Source organism: Manis pentadactyla, chromosome 14 (genome assembly GCF_030020395.1).
Source record: "Manis pentadactyla isolate mManPen7 chromosome 14, mManPen7.hap1, whole genome shotgun sequence".
Taxonomy (NCBI): domain Eukaryota; kingdom Metazoa; phylum Chordata; class Mammalia; order Pholidota; family Manidae; genus Manis; species Manis pentadactyla.
The window spans coordinates 65219815-65240239 of NC_080032.1; the positions used below are offsets into that span (position 1 = coordinate 65219815).

The 20425-nt window shown below is 37.9% G+C and overlaps 2 long non-coding RNA genes across 2 annotated transcripts in view; one reads left to right on the forward strand and one right to left on the reverse strand.

Annotated features, from left to right (window-relative positions):
• LOC130680820 (uncharacterized) overlaps nt 1–6642 on the reverse strand; it is a 59612-nt gene extending 52970 nt beyond the window's left edge. The window contains exons 1-3 of the long non-coding RNA XR_008993868.1: nt 6551–6642; nt 5269–5401; nt 191–3323 (exon numbers count right to left, since the gene is read on the reverse strand). This is a non-coding gene — a long non-coding RNA (uncharacterized LOC130680820). The remainder of the gene's footprint in view (nt 1–190; nt 3324–5268; nt 5402–6550) is intronic.
• A 288-nt stretch (nt 6643–6930) lies between these two features.
• On the forward strand, nt 6931–11210 carry LOC130680821 (uncharacterized). The gene is made up of 3 exons (XR_008993869.1): nt 6931–7060; nt 8353–8443; nt 10596–11210. It is a non-coding gene; the product is annotated as an uncharacterized LOC130680821 (long non-coding RNA).
• The last annotated feature ends 9215 nt before the right edge of the window (nt 11211–20425 follow it).

Consider the following 20425-nt stretch of genomic DNA (forward strand, 5'->3'; position numbering starts at 1 on the left):
GAGGGTGGGAGTGAGTGCCCAGCTTCTCCACTTGTGCAGGATGCTGCCAAAGAGGACCACTTCTGTCTTACCCCATCCAGATTACTGAGGCATGCCACACAGCTGAGTGAATCAAAAGTGTGTGGATCCTACTAATCCCTTCATGGACTCTATCAGAAAGCCTGTCTGTGAGCTGCAGGGGATGCCTCACCTGTGGATCCCTCCAGCTGACACACGGGCACACCGAGTACTCTGTGCACTTCATCCACATACACCCACAAACTAAAAAACGAGGCATGATAGAAACAGGAAAGTTTCATCGATACTGTTGAAGAAAAACAACAGCAATCAATGGAAACTATCTCTGAGTGGTCAAGATGCTGGACTGAGGAGACCAGGACCTCAAAGCAACTGCTCTGGATAAGTTTGAAGAACTAAAGAAAACTGTGTTTATAGAATTAAAGGAAAGTATGATGACAATGACTCAACAAATAAGTGATAGACTCAAAAATAAGTAAATAGAAATTCCGGAATTGAAATATATAATAACTGTAATGATAAATTTATTAAAGTGGCTTAATAGCAGATTTGAAAGTGTGGGAGAAATAATCAGTAAACTTGAACACAGATCAGTAGAAACTACCCAGTCTTAAGAACATAGGTTAAAAAAAAGATTTCAGAAAAATGAACACAGCCTGCATGTAAGCCCACACGCAATGGGAGGCATAGAAAGAGAAGAGAGAAAAAAAGAAGCAAAAAATATTTGAAGAAATGATTGAAAACTCCCCCAAATTTGATGAAAAACATTAATTTAGAAATCCAAGAACTTCAATGAATCCCAAAGAGGACAAATATAAAGAAATTCTGACATAGATACATCACAATCAAACTGCTGAAAAGCAAAGAAAATCTTAAAAACAGCAAGACAAAAATGACTCACCCAAATATAAGAGCACAATATGATTGATGCTAGACTTAATGAAATTCTGTGAAAAATAATGTAATAAGAATGAATATTTATTTTACATAGATGAACAATATACACTTTTATTCAAGAGAAACCAGATAGCCAAAAGATTGACAGAAATTCTAAAATGTTAATAGTTATTCCAGAATGCTAGAATTAGAGTATTTATTTTTGTCCTTTTAATATTCTCCATATTCCTTATACAACATTTATTTTCTAACTTACAAAAACCCTAAAGTTTCCTTCCATAGAAATAGGGATATTTCTGCATTTTATATAGGAACCCATAATACTTTTACTGAAGGACAAATATTAAACACATTTAATTGGTCAGGGTTAAATTTTAATATTTAAACTCAGTACTACATTTTCCTTATATTTGCTGCAAACATAATGCATGGCAAGGCCCTGGAATTCCCTGCAAGTCCAAGATCTTGCTCTTGTTTGAGAAGAAACTTTCAAAATAAACTTCTCTTTGAATTGGGCATATTATTATTATTATTTTTTTTTGTAGATAATTATTTTTTATTGAAGGGTAGTTGACGCACAGTATTACATTACTGTGTAATTAGTTTCAGGTGTACAACACAGTGATTCAACATTTATATACATGGCAATTCTAGGTACCAGCTATCACCCTACTAAGCTGTTAACAATATCTTGACTATATTCCTTATGCTATACATTACATCCCGGTTACTTATTTATTTTACCATTGGAAGTCTGTACTTTTTTTTTTTTTCTTTTGTGAGGGCATCTCTCATATTTATTGATCAAATGGTTGTTAACAACAATAAAATTCTGTATAGGGGAGTCAATGCTCAATGCACAATCATTAATACACCCCAAGCCTAATTTTTGTCAGTCTCCAATCTTCTGAGGCATAACAAACAAGTTCTTACATGGAGAACAAATTCTTACATAATGAATAAGTTACATAGTGAACAGTACAAGGGCAGTCATCACAGAAACTTTCGGTTTTGCTCATGCATTATGAACTATAAACAGTCAGTTCAAATATGAATACTCATTTGATTTTTATACTTGATTTATATGTGGATACCACATTTCTCTCTTTATTATTATTATTTTTAATAAAATGCTGAAGTGGTAGATAGATACAAGATAAAGGTAGAAAACATAGTTTAGTGTTGTAAGGGAGCAAATGTAGATGATGAGGTGTGTGCCTGTAGACTATGTGTTAATCCAAGCTAGACAAGGGCAATAAAACATCCACGTATGCAGAAGATTTCTCTCAGAACAGGGGGGGGAGGTTCTAAGCCTCACCTCTGTTGATCCCCAATTTCTCATCTGATGACCCCCCTGCGACTGTGCCTGTCTTAGGCTGTTCCTCCCTTGAGGAATCTTACCCATCTCTGGCTGGGCATATTATTCTTTCTGATCAGATTTATGGATCAAAATGTCCTGGTTTACAGAATCCCCAACTCCCTGAGAACAGAAACCCGAAGTAAGCAAAAGCTGTTTGGGTCTTAAGAATTTAGAAATTTCCTTTATCATAACCTGGTCATCCTTTTCTATTTTTACATGGCTTATAAGAACTTAAAAAAGCCTATTGCTTTTTCCAAAATTATTTTACTTTTGAGATAAGTATTTATTACTGGAATGTATTTGTTCTAATTCATATGGGAACAATAATGTACTCAGAATCTGAGGAAGCTAAGCCAGAAGCAAGGACAACTGAGTAAAGCTATCATGAGTACATTTACGAGGATAAAAATAAAGATGACTATTCTGACATTCGGTTTTGAAAGTGATGCTTTCCACATTCAAACCTATGGAATTAAACATCTGAACCATAAGAACAGCCGTTAGTCACCCTCAAATAATGTTTTTCATTGTTTAGTTTATTACAGTAAGAGGGTTGTCTTTGTCAGTTCCGGCTGCTATAATAGAATACAGACTGGTGAGCTTATAAACACAAATTTATTTCTCACAGCTCTGGAAGCTGGGAGTCTGAGATCGTGGTGCTTGTGTGGTTGTTGGTTGCAGACTGCCAACTTCTGGTATCCTCACATGGTGAAAAGAGATTAAGAACACTTTCTGGGGTCCCTTTTCATTAGGACACAAATTCCTAATTAATTCCCAGAGGAAGGACTTATTTCCTAAAGGCCCTACCTTCAAATGCCATCACATTGGGAGTTAAGATTTCAATATAAGAATGGGGGAAGGAAGCACAACATTGAGTATATAACAGTGATACACCTAATTTAACTTTTATTGTCTATCACCACTCTGTATCAATTTAGCCGTTTTTATTCATCAGGAAGCACTGCTTGGCCCAGCTTTCCATAGGGTGAGTTGACTTCTTCACTCACTTAAAAGCTGCTATCTCTTTCAAAGACACTTGGAAGCTTGTCTGAAATTATGAAACAAGAGGCAATAAGCTCCTACTCTTTTAAATAAAGTTGCTTAGATGTATGGAGATAAACAGGCACACACACAGAGACTCAGAAGAATTTATTTGGATAAATTTAGCTGGTGTTACATCCTGACATTTCTTTCGATACCCAGATCTTGGGCTATTTTCTTACTGCCCCATAGTTAATCTAGTTAATCTGAGTCCCTGAATGTAATAACATAATTTATTTGTCAAAAAAAAAAAAGGGTGCAAAATAACATCAAAATGGAAGAAGAAGGTAAAACTGTATGTCGTTTTGCTTTTGAAATGTTTCTGGAAATTAATATTGGAAAGTCTTTAGTTTGGACTCAATCAACTCATAATTTATGATTCATGAGGTTTAGATGGGGAAAAGGTGCCCTTGGTATCATATAATAATAGACTTATCAAGTGTTATGGGCTGAATTATGTCCCCCAAAATTTGTAAGTTGAAGTCCTACTCCCCAATACCTTAGATGCAACTGCATTTGGAGACACAGTCCTTAAAGAGATAATTAGGTAAAATGATGTCAATTAGATGAACCCTAATCCAATACGGCTGGTGTCCTTGTAAGAAGGGAACATTAGGACGCAGACAGCTCAAAAACCCAGGGGTGAGCATGTGAGGACACAGAGAAATGGCCACCTGCAAGCCAAGGAAAGAGGCTTCAGAATAAAACAAACTTGCTGATGCTATGATCTTGGACTTTTAGCCTACAAAACGGTGAGACAGTGAATTTCTGTTGCTTAAGCCACCCTGTCTGTGGTACTTTGCTATGGCAACCTTGCAAACTAATATACTAAACACAATAAAAAACCAAACAGAATTGCTAAGGGAAAATGTTTTCTAATATGAAAACTTAATTTCAAGTATTTTAAAACAACACTTGCATCTATTTGTAAAGAATAATTGCTAATATGAATTACTGCTTATTAAAATTTGTTTAGAATAATCTAAACTCAATCCTTTATTCTTTACATCACGTAGATGAAACATCATAAGATACCCTTTGTATGAAGAGGAAAGAGTTTCCAATCATAAATACAAATACATTCTGGTGTTACTTAGTACTGTCACTGCTAAATTACATTGGGGCTAGTTTCCATCTAAATGGTTTTCATCTGCTTTGCCTCAGATTTTTCTAATATTTTTCTCATTTGGTAATTTAATATACTGGGGAATAAAAAGGTAAACTCAAGCTCATTCACTCAGCTCCTTGGGTCAAATCTGAAACAGTTATGTGCTATTGATGCCTAAATATTCTATAAAAAAATGAGGAGTTAGGACGTATGTCAGCACCCTGGCATTTATTCCCATAAAAATATCCAGCATTGGCTCTTCCCAGAATTGCTAGTTCACCCATGCTAGGAATTAGAAAGCTTTTTCAATGCTGTTTATAAAATATTGTGTTTTCTAGTCCTGTGACATCATCAAGTTCAGTTTCTCTCTCCACTATACCTGGACATCCACTCTACTCTGGGTGCAAGCAATGAATAAACAGGTCTTGTTCAACCTTGGGATTCCTTGACACTTTAACAAAAAGCACCAGCAAGCTGTAATTCTAATAAGCAGTGATCTTAGAACTTGAGGGAAAGCACTGCTCTTTTTATGTCAGACTTCCTAGTTGACTTTGACTTTTTTCTCTTTGCTCTGGCACTGGTCGGTGTTTTAGAATTGCCCTTCAAATACATGTAGGCAGCATCATCATATAATAAGTGCTTGTTTTTCTATATCTCTAATGCATGATTCCACTGTTGGTTATATGAATGTTTTCTCACCAGACGAAGCCACCTAATATTGAACACCTATCATGTGCTAGTAGGCACTGGAGATAAACAATAAATAGCAGTATTAATGCATGAATCTGGGCTGTACTTAAGAGAATTAATGTGAACACCCATCAAGAAAAAAAGTCTTCATTACCTGTATTTGATCTTTGTAGAAGGCAGGTCTCTACTTGAATACTGCTTTGAGAGTTGGCTCAAATCACCTTCTCCTTTTCCTCTTCCGCCTCTTGCAAGTTCAAAAGTTGGCCTAGCTGATGTCATCTTTTACACTTTGAAGAAAAATAGTATCAAGTTATTCCCGTATCATAAACTTTTATTATATAAAGTATTGACAAATATCCAACTTGTGAAATCATTTCCAAAACTCGTTCTCTAAATTTACTTTCATCTCAAACAAAAGCTCTCAAGAAAACAAATAATGAGTCTCAGGAATACAGCTTCTTAAGCAGTTCTTAATTAGTGCAAACAATTCTGTCATGAAGATGAGCTTGTTTCTTGTTCTCCTCGCTCTGTGGCCCTGGGCAAGTTACCTAATGTAAGTTCCTGTGGAATGGGGATATTCCTAATGGGATTACTGTAAGAGTTATTATTAGACTTGACATATCAAAGCCTTGTAAATTCAGTACAGCTATGACTGAGTTTTAAAAATTCTCAACTCAACATTACTCCACCAGACTCCCTAAAGTTTGCACCTCATTACAACAGAAAATAGGCTACAAAAACAAAAAAAATACTTTGAAAATCTCTGGACAAAGTTCTTGGAGAAAAACGTGCCAAATTTCAATCACAGTTACATAGGCAAAATTCTCCAACAACTTTCTGTTGATGCAATCTTCTCCTACAGCAACCATCGTAATAAAAATCTTGTATTTTGCAGGTTATAATTTACTGAATGTCCAAAAGACAGGAACCTCACCCTAAATGATTCTGTTAACCAAAAGTTTTCATGGTGCTTCAGGGTTTGAGCAGCCAAAAGTGTACCGCCCAGCAGATATGGCTCCCCAAACCCGTCAAATGTTGGAAAAGCAAGTGTGTGGGGAAGCTAGGAGAATTGGTTTACTTCTCCAGATTTTCAGGACAGGGAAGAGGATGCACCCAGAGAGGGAGTCACAGGGTTTTCTGCCCCGGGGACACCACTGCCTCCCACGTCGCCCCCACCGGTGAATAATCATCACTCCCTCTTCGGGGCAGGGAGCCTTCGGGCTGTCCTCGGGGGTCGCCGACTCCTCACCAAGGCCGGTGAATCCCGCTTAGCCCCGCGCACAGCTGCCTTCCCGCGGCGCGGCGCCCGACAGCCGCTGCCACCGGGCTCCGCCGCTGCCCGCAGCTCCCGAGCATCCTTCTCCGCCGACCCCGAACCCACAGCCCTTTCCGCCCCGCACGTGGACAAGACAACCCGCCAGCCTCCTGCTGCTCACGTTGGCCGAGGTGCCACGCAGCGACGCCGCACTTCACGCAGACACCATGACGACTCGCAACTCCCAGAAACCCCTGCGCCAAAGCCCAAGACCCGGAAGCAAACTCGGGCTCTTCGAACGCACGTCATAGGCGGAATCCGCGGAATCCAAGCTGTACGTTGGATGACGACGGCGGAGGCCCGAGCCTAAGCGTTCGACTGGGCGGGCGTTTGAAACCAGTGCTTCAGAGTAGACAGACTGTAAGCACGGTTTCATACCTTAGAGGACCAATTGCTTAATGTCTCTTCCGTCTTTTCCTTCCCGGATCCCCTCCTAGACTCTTCCGTGGACAGAAAGCTCCGGGTAGCCGACTCCACATCCTGGCTAGCGACAGAGAGCCACCGGCTCCTGCTTCGTTTCTGCTGAGCTAGACCCAGCGGGCCTAGAGAGTTGGGCTACGGAAGAACTAGCATTTTCATTTAATCGAATTTAAAGAAAGAATATACGGGGGCAGCCACGATCTTTATAAAGGTACCATTCCTGCAGAAATATTAGTCTTCAAAGCAATGGTTATATTTATATTGTTGGTTAAAGGTTTTATTTTTAAAGAAGCCTAAGTTCTAGTGGGAGGGGAGGTGTCACTATTGGAGATTCTTTGATTAACGCGGCATGGAGCACCCAGAACGGTGGGCCCAACTGCCAGGACCAGGAAAGATTCCACTGTGCTGTCTACGCACGTCATAGGCGGAGGCAGCCACCAATCCGCGGAAACCAAGCTGTACGTTGGCATGACGACGGCGGAGGCCCAAGCCTAAGTGTTCCACTGGGCGGGCGTTTGACACCAGTGCTTCAGAGTAGACAGACTGTAAGCACGGTTTCATACCTTAGAGGACCAATTGCTTAATGTCCCTTCCGTCTTTTCCTTCCCCGACCCCCTCCTAGACTCTTCCGTGGACAGAAAGCTCCGGGTAGCCGACTCCACATCTCAGCTAGCGACAGAGAGCCACCGGCTCCTGCTTCGTTTCTGCTGGGCTAGACCCAGCGGGCCTAGAGAGTTGGGCTACGGAAGAACTAGCATTTTCATTTAATCGAATTTAAAGAAAGAATATACGGGGGCAGCCACGATCTTTAAAAAGGCACCATTCCTGCAGAAATATTAGTCTTCAAAGCAATGGTTATATTTATATTGTTGGTTAAAGGTTTTATTTTTAAAGAAGCCTAAGTTCTAGTGGGAGGGGAGGTGTCACATTCTTTTATTAACGCAACATGGAGCACCCAGAACGGTGGGCCCAACTGCCAGGACCAGGAAAGATTCCACTGTGCTGTCTTTGCTCTGCTGCCTGTGTCCCACAAGAACAGATCACCATCCTTCAGGTCTCAGCTCAGATGTCACCTCCATGAGTTTTTCCCTCATATCTACATTTTCACCTCCAACACAAAAATACCGTCGCATCACCCTTTATTATTTTTTCATAGTACTAAACAATCCTGAACTTAACTCTGTTCATTGTTTACTGCCATTTTTCTTGTCTGAGAGGAAGCATAGCAGAGTCATTAAGAGAAAGAGTTCTACAGCCTGACTCTCTCAGTTTGAAATTCCAGCTCTGCCCTCTGCTAGCTCTGTGACCTTAGGCAGGTTATTTTCCTTTTCTGTGCCCTGTTTCCTCATGTACAGAATGAAGATAATTCTAGTCTCTACCTTACAATGCTGTAAGAATTAAATGAATACTTACAAAGTGCTTAAAACTGTCTCAAGAAACAATACTTGCTAAATGTCAGCTGTTATTAATATTTTATTATTATTGTCTATCTTCCTGTATTAGAACATAAGTTCCAGGAAAACAGGAACCTTGTCTCTTTGTTCACCTGTATCCTCCGCATATAGAACAGTGCGTGGCACATAATAGGTGCTGAGTAAGTATTTGTTGAATGAATGAATGAATGAATGATTGATGCACTATGAAGTGGAGGAATGAAGTAATAATGACAAGGTGCTGACACCATTACAGAAAATACCCTTGGTTTTTGTTCCAGTGGCCTTTATCAGCTCTGAATTAATGACCCTGATTCATTTAACATCTAGCCCACCACCTAATCTTTTGATAACCAACCATGATTAAATAACCACTCCTGTAATTTCAATAACAGCAACATATCATCAGTCCATGAAATTTAAAGCTTTGACTTAATGGTCTGAAAGTATTAATAAAAAATAAGAATATTAAAGTGTTAATAAGTATTAAGTAAAGTTTACATAAGTAAGTGATTTTAAAGTACTAGTAAGAAAACCACGAAGATGTTGCCTTAAATATTTTGAAAGTATTAGAAAAAGAAACCAAAATTAAGTTTACTAAAAACTTAAAATTCATCCTATCAGCTGCCTTTGCTGGCAAAAATCTTATATAACCGCCCAAGAATTCTCATTTTAAACCCATTAATACAATAATCTATTTGAACCCTTAATTCTCCTGCTAATCCTCTTATACTCTTAATTTTTTATTCCCACTCTGCAATATGATTTCCCACATTCCCTTTGCTCAAGTCCACACCCCTCTTCCACCCACTTTTCCCTCCTGACCCTCCTTCCCGAGAGTCGATGATGCTCTGACTTCTCTGGGAAAAGAAGCTCTTCAGCAAGGACTACTTATCTCCCCCAGGCAAACCTACCAAGCTGCCTCTGAGTTTGCCCAAACCCTCAGTTTTCCACGGGTGGGGACCCCAAACCCTCTCCTCTGTTCTCTGGATTACAAGTTCTCTGGCTTTCCTAGTGACTGGCATCCTGCTGTATTTCCTGTCTTTCATTGTCTGTGAATCCATCCCCTTCAGATCATTCTTACCAGCTTTTGGATATGCTGTAGTATTATCTTAGCCTTAAAAAATGCTCCTTCAAAATGAAAAAGAAGAAAAAAAAAATTTAGCCTAAACATGCCTACAAGGGGAGCTTCACAAAACAGAATGAATAAATCATTAGGCAACTGTCAAAAAAAAAATGCTCCTTCATTTTAATATGACATTACTATTTTAATCAATGTAAAAAGGATGTTTTATATAATAGCTGTGATTACAAAACTGATTATTCTTATGGCAGGATGTAGGAATTCCAGTTTCAATGCTTATACAAACACTATATCCAGTTGAATTAAACATCCAAAAGAAAAAAAAAACTATAAAAATTTAAAAAGGAAATATAAGAGACTATTTGTACAACCTAGGGTTTGTAAAGACTTTTTGATCAAGGCAGGACACCTAAGAGCTATAAGAGAAATAACTTAAAATTTTTATCTATATAAGAATTAAATTTTATGGCAGAAGATGCCCCAAATTAAGTCAAGAGATAAATATTCAATTAGCAGGTAAATGCTGTTATGCCTATAACATATAAAACTTTACTACTACTAGTACTACTACTAATAGTAATACACATAACAGATACAACCCAGTAAAAAAATAGGCAAAGAATATAAAGAAGCCATCCAGAAACAGCAATTCCAAATAGACAACAAACATAAAAGACACTCAACTTCCCTATTATGAAAATGGAAGTAAACTAACAATGAATTACCACATTACAGCATCAAACTGGCAATAATTCTTTTAAATTAATATTATTACTGAATGGGATTGGGAGAAAAGGGGATAAAATCAGACAGTGGGGAGACATTGGCTCCCCATTCCCCTTACAGTAAAAGTCAAAGGACTCACACTAACCTACAAAAGACTCTCCCCTGTCTAGTTGACCTCCTGTGTTGCTTGTGCCTCTCTTGGTGTTGTCTGAACACAGCTCGTGTCTTAGGGCCTTTGCACTAGCCATTTCCTCAGCCAAGAATACTCTTACTTGTCTTACTCAAGTCTTTGTTCAAATCAGGTCAACCAACCATGACAGCCCTATTTAAAGTTTCAGCCATCCTCTACCTTGGTCCCCAACCTCCTGCACTCCTTATCTCCCTTAACCTGTTCTACTTTTCTTTTTTGTGTAGCACATATCATGCATGATCCTGTATAGTATATGATCCTTATTCAAACCTATATAAATTTGTTTTATTATTTCTTTCTCTGTCCCATACAGAATATAACTTTTACAAATGCAAGAATCTTTGTACTGCCCAGTGATGTAAGCCAAGCATCTGAGACAGTGCCTGGAACCAATAGGTGCCCATAATGATTTTAAAATGAGTGAATGAGTGAATGAATGAATGAGTTTTAACAGGAAAATGTCATTTTTAGGTAAAAAGTTATTGTCTTAACCTTTTTTATATTTTAAAGAAAAAAAATAATTAACATCCTCCTAGTCCGAAATTCAGATTTGCAGTGAAGATATGCCAAGACACAGAAAGATGATTTCTTTTCAGGAAAGATTCTCTAAATGAAAATAATGTGATTATTAGGCTCTATACATACTGTCAAACTTCTAATTCGGCCAGCCACACCCTGAATCCAGTCACAACTCTAATTTTATTCACTTCCCTCCTCTTCTAATTGAATCACTTTCTCTAATTCTAGTAAACCCTTTCATTACAAAGTTACCAGCCCACAAAATGTGAAATTTTGCTTGAGGCTTTTAGTAAGAAAATGGAGGAAAAAAACTCAGTGCTCACAAGTTAGAAATTACACTTAAAGTAGTATAAATGATAGCATCTGTTCTATTTTTAACCTAAAAATGATTAACTTTCTAATATAAAAAGCTGGTGCTTTAATCTATTTTGATATGTGAAAATGATAGAAAAATAAAGTAGCTTGCCTTCTACCAACAAATCCTGATTTAATTCAAGATATTTTGGGACCCAGAGAGATGATTTACTGGGAACAGCCTCAAAATGAAATTTGCTGATGGTCCAGGCTAGATTACTAGATAATATTATAATTTAACCACCTCTTACCCAATCTAAGCACAAAGCTACCTATCACTTGCTGGCCACTCCATTATTACTAAGACAATTAAAAGCAAGCATATTAAAAAAAGTTAAAATGAAAGAATTAAAATATAGAAAATAAAGGGATAGAAAAAGACGTACCAGGGAAATCCTAAAAAACAACAAAAAACTTTGTGTAGCAAATTATCAAAAGCATTCTTTGAGTAGCATTAACAAGGACATTTGTGGATAATCTTACTGCATTCCAAAGAAAAATCTAGGAAAACATTAAATCATGAACATGTATGTAACTAATTGCATGGTCTGGAAAAATTTGAAGCAATAATAAAGAATTAAAAGGTAAAACTGACACATCTGTAAGGGTGTAAGGGGGGGAATTTTTTTAAATGGCAATCTCTCCAAGATTAAACAAATTAGCAACATTGATGCATTGTGCGCATAGATACGTATGCTTACTGTATTTGTATTTGCAAATATATTTATACGTCGCATTTATATATGTATATAAAGTCCTTCAACCAAGAGAAATACACATTCTTTTAAAAAAATGTTGGACATTCACAAAATTAACTGTAAAGCCCCCAAATAAATTTCAATAAATGCCTATGTACTCATTTCTAAATGATATATAGTTTTCTAATTTTTGAACTTTATGTAATATTCAAAATGTTTATGTAAATGAATTGTATGGTTTCTTTTATGTTTTCCTTTTATATAGCTGTTGTATACTATATAGAATTTAATTGGGTAAAAATACAGAGTGTACTGGGCTGTTTATACTCTGCACCCTGATTCCCAACACCAAGCTACCCCCATGAGGACTTCTGGGCCCAACAGCTTGGGAGGAAGAATGATTATTTATTAATTTAAAAAATTATTTCCAGTTTATTTCATAGTTACTTTTCTCAATGATGTCAATTAAAATATTTCAAAATTAGCTTCCTTTTAATATCATGTATTTTCCTAAAATACAATGTTACTGTACCTTTTTTCTTATTCCTGCTTTATCACTTATTCCTACCACACATGATTTTTTTCCCTCTTGACTAGGTTTGCTTTTGCAGGGGTCTATCTTTTTGGATCTATTTACCATTAAACTTTTACAAATACTAACCAATTCATTAATTTCTAGTCTTAATGTCACTTATTCCTTCCACCAGTTTTTCTTATATTTATATTACTTGTTCTTCTAATTCTATAATAAAGTGCTCAATTAAAACAAAATACATAGTAAAATTTATTCTAATAATTATGTTTCCAGTATGGTGATATTACAAATAATGCCACTATGTACATTTTTGTAAATGTGTAGAGGTGCATGGGTATACATTTCATTTATATATCCCATCAGCAGGTTGAGTTCTCCTTGTTCTGTAATCTCACCACACTTGATATTGTCCAACTTTTCAATTCTAGGTAATCTGGTGGGTTTATAGTGATATCTTATGGAGGTCTTAGTTTGCTTTTCCTTCATTGCTAATCACTTTATTTCTGTTTATTGTTCACTTGAATTTCTTCTTTTGTGGGATATCTGTTTAAGTCTTTCTACTGAATTATCTCCTTTTTAGATTGATTTCTTTGAGTTCTTAATACTTTGGGTACCAGTTCTCTGTCACTTATTTGTGCTACATATATATTTACCACTTCTTTGCTTTTCTTTTTGGTATATTTTGATCTACAAAACCATTAATATTAGGGTAATTCAGTTTATCAGTCTTTTCCTTTTTGCTTAGTGCATGGCATTTCTTAAGAAATTCCTGCCTACTTTGAGGTTACATTGGTATTGTCAGATACTATCTTCTGAAGGGTTTATAGTCATGCCTTTCACAGGACCATCAGAAATTCGTTCTATGCGTGGTGTGATGGAGGCTCTTGGAATAATCCTGTGATGCAAGACTGGCCTTGTCCCTCTCTTCTGAGTGCTGGGCTCTTCTTGGCCCTTTGTGCTTAAATATAAAATCTTAAATGTTACATTTTACAAAATTACTTTTGGGATTTTGATTGGGATAACTGAATCTCAATTTAAGAACAAATTGATAGTTCTTCAATATTGAGTCTTCAAATCTATTAACAAGTTATGTCTTTCCATTTATTTAGGTCTTCTTTAATGGCTTCTAAATAAATTTATATTATTGTTTCCATAGAAATCTTGTAAATTTTTGTTAGCGTTAGCCTTAGGTGCTGCTCAATTTTTAATGCTTTAATAAGTGGCCTCGTTCTTAATTTGATTGTCCAATTGTTTGTTGCTAGTATATGTAACTATAATTTTTTATATATTGTATTTTAAATGCAGAGACCTTGCTAAACCCTCTTATTAATTAGAATAGTTAACTCATAACGATTTGTGATTTTTTATGTAAACAGTCATATCTATGAAGAAGGATACCTTTCTCTCTCCTTCCCAGTCTTTTTCCCACTCCTTTTATTTCAGGCTCTCAATTCTATTCCTTTCAACTGTGAGTGTCCAGGCTCCCTGCCCAGGGCCTGCTCACCCCTCACCACTGTCCTCCCTTGTGCCCACTGCTTCCTTCTTGGCATTCTGCCTTTCCCACCCTGTGCTCATTAACCGCTGGAGGCTGGGGCTCAGGACCCCCGTGGGTGCCTGCCCCGCTCCCTTGCAGTGCTTCACACTCTCCTGTCACTTTGTCAGCCTCTGTACGTGCTGGTGTAGGAAATAAAAGGACATGTGTGCTCTCTGGAAAAAAAAAAAAAGTCAAGTTCCCATCTTTGTCATGATTTAATCTGTGCTCTTCCAACTATGTCACAGTTTAGTCTATGCTGTTCATGCCTGACACTTCCTGCCATGAGTCTTTATATCTACATTCCTGGATATTCCTAAATAGAAAATCAACACCAAATATTGGACTTAGACGCACAAAGTATACAGAAAAAGTCACCTTTTTATCTTAACTTTTCCATGTAGCTTATCAAGAAGGGAATGTTGAAGCTTGTGAGGCAGAAACATGAAAATACCTTGGAGAGAAACGCAAGCACATCTCGTGGAAGGAATTTATTACTTTAGATAAGTGCCCATTAGAGGTGAAAGGAATATTCTGGAGAGCTCCCATCTCAGCAACTTGTATTAAGCACCAAATAAATGGCCTAAGCAAATAGTACTCATGGAATGTGGAAGAAAGAATCTTCACCAAGGTCTAGGACTGGTAGGGAAAAGTCCCTCAAGTAGGACCTATATCAGGAAGGTAGAGGTAATAACTTAGAAAAGAGAAGTGAGGGAGAGAGAGCATCCAGTCAGAGACAATGGCTAGGAGTATTTGTAGCCAAGGGTTTGTGGAAGGAGCTACTGAGAGATACATTTGGGAAAACAAAGAGTAACAGATGGTGACACAATCATTTACTTTGCTCCCTCCAAACTCCACTGAAGTGACAGTATTAGGATTTTTAAGAACTGTCACAAAGAGAGCATATGGTAAAGGAAATAAGATAGTAGTACATTTTGAAAATGGACAAATAGAAACCGATTTATCAAACCCTAGAAATTGGCAGAGAGAAAAGCTAAGAAGGAACACAACTGTGTCCACAGACTCCAAAAGGCTTAGGACTTCATGGTATTAGCTACCTCTGGATGTGGATGGAGGCTAAGGAAGATTTGTTGAAAGTCCAAGAAGCAGTTGGAGCCTCAGACTCCCTCGCATTCTCTAGTAGCAGGATAAACTGCTCCTCTCTCATCTTGATGGAAAACCAAGTTTCATTTCCTAGAGCAAGTGGAAAAGGTAGTCTCTGAACTGAGAATTTCCAGGAACCACTGGCACTGTAGTTGTCATCGGGAAAACAAATTGATTTGGTGAGTTTCACAAGTTGGATATTGGAAATTTCAGGATCTTTTTCCATGTGGTGGGGAAGCCAGGCCTGTCCCTTCCAGGAAGAATATTGCAAGATCCTTCACTGCTGCATATGACCAGCTCTTAGAGATGCCAGTGTCAGCGTTTCACCCAGGACACAGCCCAGCCAGATCACCATTCAGGGAAGCATAATCACCAAACCTATCCAAACACCCAGTTTTGAATCAACTTCTTTTTGTGCTATACTCATATATGAACCAACTACTAAGGATCATCAGACATTTGAGGAAAGCCTTACATCTGATAGAAAACAAAATGAAAAAAAATGTAAAAATAAATTTCAAAGAAACAGACCATGCAGGGGGAAAAAAACACTTCAAAAGCACTGACATTTTAGTATTTTCAGAGAGATTCAAGAAGTGCACCTGTGAAACAACAGGACAATAAGACTGGGGGGAAAAAAGGGTGGGGGAAGGTACATATACACAAAAAAAGCTAAGGGATCAGAAATGACCTGTTGGAAATTAAAATTTTGATAGGGGAAATGAAAAAGACACAGTTGAAGGAGCTTAGGGAGGTAAAGATGAGGGCATTTTTCAAAAGAGAGAGTGTAGTGGTAAAGGGATAGAAAAGTGGGAGAAGAAAAGATACAAAAATTAAGGTCCAATCCATGAGGTCCAATATCCAAATAACAGGAGTTAATGTGCATAGGAAAAATGTAGAGGAAGTCATCAAAGTAACTTAAAAAATGTCTTAAAACCAAAGCACCTGAATTTTGAGACTGAAAAAATTTAAAAACACTGGGACAGCAAAAAGCTTCTATAAACAGAGAAAACACAGAGCAAACAGGTCATATATAGAGGCCTGTGGACCAGTTTCATCTTCCTTACTCCTCACACCATACACACAAGACAATAAAATGAATTAATAAAATAAACCAGTTAGAATGAAAGGTATAATTAAAATCAGAATTAAAGGTAAAATTAATGTGTAAAAAGGAAAACACCATGAAGTGATACTTATCTGCCTCTGGACAGGGAAGTAACTTACTGAATATAAAAGACATGAAAGACCTCACAAAGGAAAAGGTCAACAGCACCGTAAGACATTGAAATGTATGTCAAAAACATTTCTAATGAAATAGAATTAAAGTTATAAACTAAATGGCAAACTGGGAAAAACCTATGAGCATATATAACAAAGGGCTTATTTTAATATGCAAAATATTCATATGAGCAATATTTAAATAGTCAATTATGTAAAATAATGTGAAATATGCATATAAGTAATATGTAAAATGTTAGTGTAAGTAGATGAGAAAAAAAAGCACTAGAATCCTATTAAAGGAAAATGGGTAGAAGATATGAACCAATACATACCATGAAATTCAATGGCTGATAATTGTGAAAGAAAAAATAGCATCCTTCATGGTAATCCAAGAAAGGTAAATTAAAACTAGAGCTACACTTTTTCGCTTACCAAATTAGGAAAGCTTTTTTCCCCCTAAGTGAAGTTACTCAGTGGTGAGAACATGAAATGACATATTCTTTCTGAAAAGTTTTGGCAACATGTGTTAGGATCTTAAAAACATTTAAATACTAAAATGCAGTAATTCCATTCCTAGTAACTAGTCTAAGGAATTTCATTCATTCAACCAATATTTTACTGTATATACTGTTTTAGGCGCTGAAATATAGGATAAATATAACTGATTAGTATTAGTTGTGGAAAGTAAAAATAACTGTCCAATAAGAGGAGGAAATTGAGCCATTTGCCTTAATAAAATAGAATTTATTCAGCCATCAAATAAAGTTTTTGTTGAACACAATTTAGATATTGTCAGCAGAGACAGTGGCCAACGCCTGAGGCATTTTGTCAAACAATCCCCATTTGACATAATAGAATTGAAATATGTACACAGCATGAAAGACGAAAAGGCTTTCCTGCTATCCTGAAACTGGTGTGCAATCTGGACACTGAAGTGAAAGGGACTTTAAAATTTATTCATTTCCCTCCTCACCTTCTCTAGCTGAAAACACCCCCCCACACACACACATACACACCCACACAAATACACTCCCCCCCACACACATACACACAAGTTTGGAGGAATTATTTTTAAAAGACAGAGGAAAGACTTTGTAATTTCCAGAGATCCTTTAAGTTTAAGAGACCAGGTATTATTTTTTTAATCATTTTGATAAGACAATACCTTCCCTCCATTGTAAGAACTGTCAAGTTTCCTTAAAGAATTTCTGTGTTTACTGTGGATACCATGGATAAGGATATGTGTATCTGAAGTGAAAGTGTATTTATTTATTCTCAATCAGTACCTGTAGCACAGCTTGAAAGTAGCAAGAAGGCAGTCTCATGGTTAAAGCAAGCAGCAGAAAGAGACAGCCATGGAGCAATCAGAAAAAGTTCTAGTAATGGAGAGCAGACACTGTTGAATTAAATATACATTTTTCTACATTCCATTTTCTACTCCACTGATTGGGGGGTAATAGTGCCGACTTCATAAACTAGCTGTGAGGTTTTAGTGAGATATTATATAGAAAGTGCGTAATAACAGGCCTGGCAAAGTGAAGTGCTAAAGGTGACTCTTGCTGCTTATATTATATAACATATAAATTATAAGTGCTAAACAAGAACTACAAGAGGTGGAAGAAGAGATGGTGCTTTGTTGGGTCAGTAAGGGAAGATATGGGATCAAGTTGATGTACTTGAGAAATGATGGAATTTAAGGACAAAGATGGAAGGGAAATATGGGAGAAATAATGGTGGAAGAGGAGGGCAGTTTAAAGTTGAACAGCATAAAGTGAAAGGGAAAATCTGAAGACATCAGTAAGACAGTTAAAAAATGTTTCAAGCATCCCATTCTCTTTCTAGCTTACATTTCCCAGTGTTCTAAGAGAATTATTTGACCTAATGGAAAAATTCAGCCCACAAATCAAGTACTCTTTCATTCTCCATCTCTACCCTCATGTTCTCATTTCCTTTTTACCCAGGATAAATTTAACTCTGCATGGTTATAATCACTCTTTTGTCCCTCCATCCAGTCACCAGTACCCTTGTTTCTCTCTCCCTGAAATACCTGCCTAGAAAAACCCTAAGCCTGCTGGAAGCTTACTATTTAAATGCTTCTATTCTGGGGAATAATTCTGTCATTGGTCCTTGTGGAGTTGTCAATAGTTGTGCAAAGTATGGGGATAAATACCACAGTTATATAGTATGAATTAAGGACTTGATACACTTGTAAGAGTGTGTCAAAACAAGGCAGTCTTCCCATTTCTTCAGAATTCCAGAGAGAGGTATCCCTTTTTCGGGAGGGATCCTGGCTGTGTCTTGGGTTTTGTTCTAAGGGAGGGGCCCTTTTCCCCATTGCTCTTCCTTCATATAGGGCTTTGATGACAGCAACCCTACCAGGAAAGGGACATACAGACTTGGGGAATCAAGTAGCCTAGAAGTCATGCCAACCATATACAGGAGCTGTCTGGGAAGGTCAGAAGCCCTCTGCTTTATGAGGTAGCCTGGGGTCTTCAAGTTTCTTGGGATAGTGCAGTCCCCCGGCCATGGGAAGGGAGCCACTGTTCCCATAGGAATCTGAACTTGAGCATTTTCCTTCCAGCTGGGAGAATATCTAGGATCACTTTTGGACAATGCTGCTCCCTTATAACAACCTATCCCCAAACTCTGAGTGTTCATTAGGTGTATCGGGAAAAGGAAGAGGGAGATCTTCTTTAGAGTCTAAATATGTCCTACAAAGCCCTGGAGATAGTTTCACCAGCTGTGACCCTCCATCCGTCCTCTGATGTTCAAGTTGGAAAAGGAGAAGAGTGTATTGATCCTCCTTATCCCACTTTTTGCAGATTCTTTGGTGCATGAGGGTCCAGCTAAGGCAGAGGTCACTTATTGCCCACTTCAAGTGTCCCTGCCATTAGTATTCATGTCAGCAGCAAACAATGGTTTAATACACTTACAAAAGCCACAGCAGGGGTCACAGAGAGCAAGTCCTTCCTTTGCTATTTTTGCCCCAAACCCTAGACCCAAAGGAAGAAGGGATTATATTTAGTCAAAGAAGCCAAACTGGCTACCCGCCTGGGGGCGGTAGTAGTAGAGGAAGGGGCCCCAGAACCAGCTTCCTTTTATCTGAATGGACCTCCAATAAGGAAAGACAGATGCTTGGGGACCACAGGAGGTACAGAGGGTGTTACTATTCTACGCTGTGGCAGGGAAGCTGATTTTTTGAAGTCTTATTGGGGAGACTGCAGGGCGAGGAAGATTAAATGCCTGGACCTCTAAAGGGAATGGGGTTCCCTCCTCCTGACCCCATTTCCTTGGCCTGACTTTCATCTCCCCATGGCTCTGTGCACACCCCAGTACCAATGGTGTTTTGTGCCCTGACAACAGTGCTATCTTTACTCCACTACTTTCCCTCCCATCCCGGGAGCTTTCCCAGGGAAATCTTTCCATTCCAAAGAAGACTCTGAAATTTGTATTATCTTCAGACCCCACAAAACCTGGATCTGCTCTTGGTTTCTGACAAATTTTCAGAGAATTTGTCTAGAACCAGTAACTCACAAATTCCCAATAATTCTGTAAGGTGACTCCAAGTGGATTCGGAATCTCTAGGAATCTAGTCTCCTCTGATTTCATACACCAACTTAAGATAGGAGTAGGCATGTTTCTCCTCTTAACAGGTGTGTCTTTTATTCCGAGGTCTCTCATTCCTTTGGGGCTGCTTTCTGGGGCAAAGGAAAGGCTTGCTCTCTGTGACCCTTGCTAGTGGCTTTTGTAAGACTGTATCAAACCAATGCATGCTGCAGACCTGAGCTCTAGTCTCTGTAACTCTGGCTGTAGAGGGAAGCCATTTGAGCTTACAAGTTTTTTTTATTTTTAAAATATGATTTCAGATTTGTTGAGGGTTGGCAGTCCTCTTTCCCTTTTCTATTTTCTTATAAGAAATCTCAGAGAAAAGATTCAGCAAAACACCAATGTATTGTGGGCTGATAACACTGAAAAGTATGCCATTTACTAGAACAAGGAAGGGTAGTTCAATTGGAAGACCTGGTTGGATAGCTGATTGGATTCAGTTTTGATTAGGGATGATGGAAATGGGGTGGGGCTGATTTGATTAGAATTTTGAGGACTTATAAATCCTGATCAGCAGTATGTTTCATTTGGAGAGGTTTTCTTGAGGAGAGTATATGTTTTCATGAGAGAAA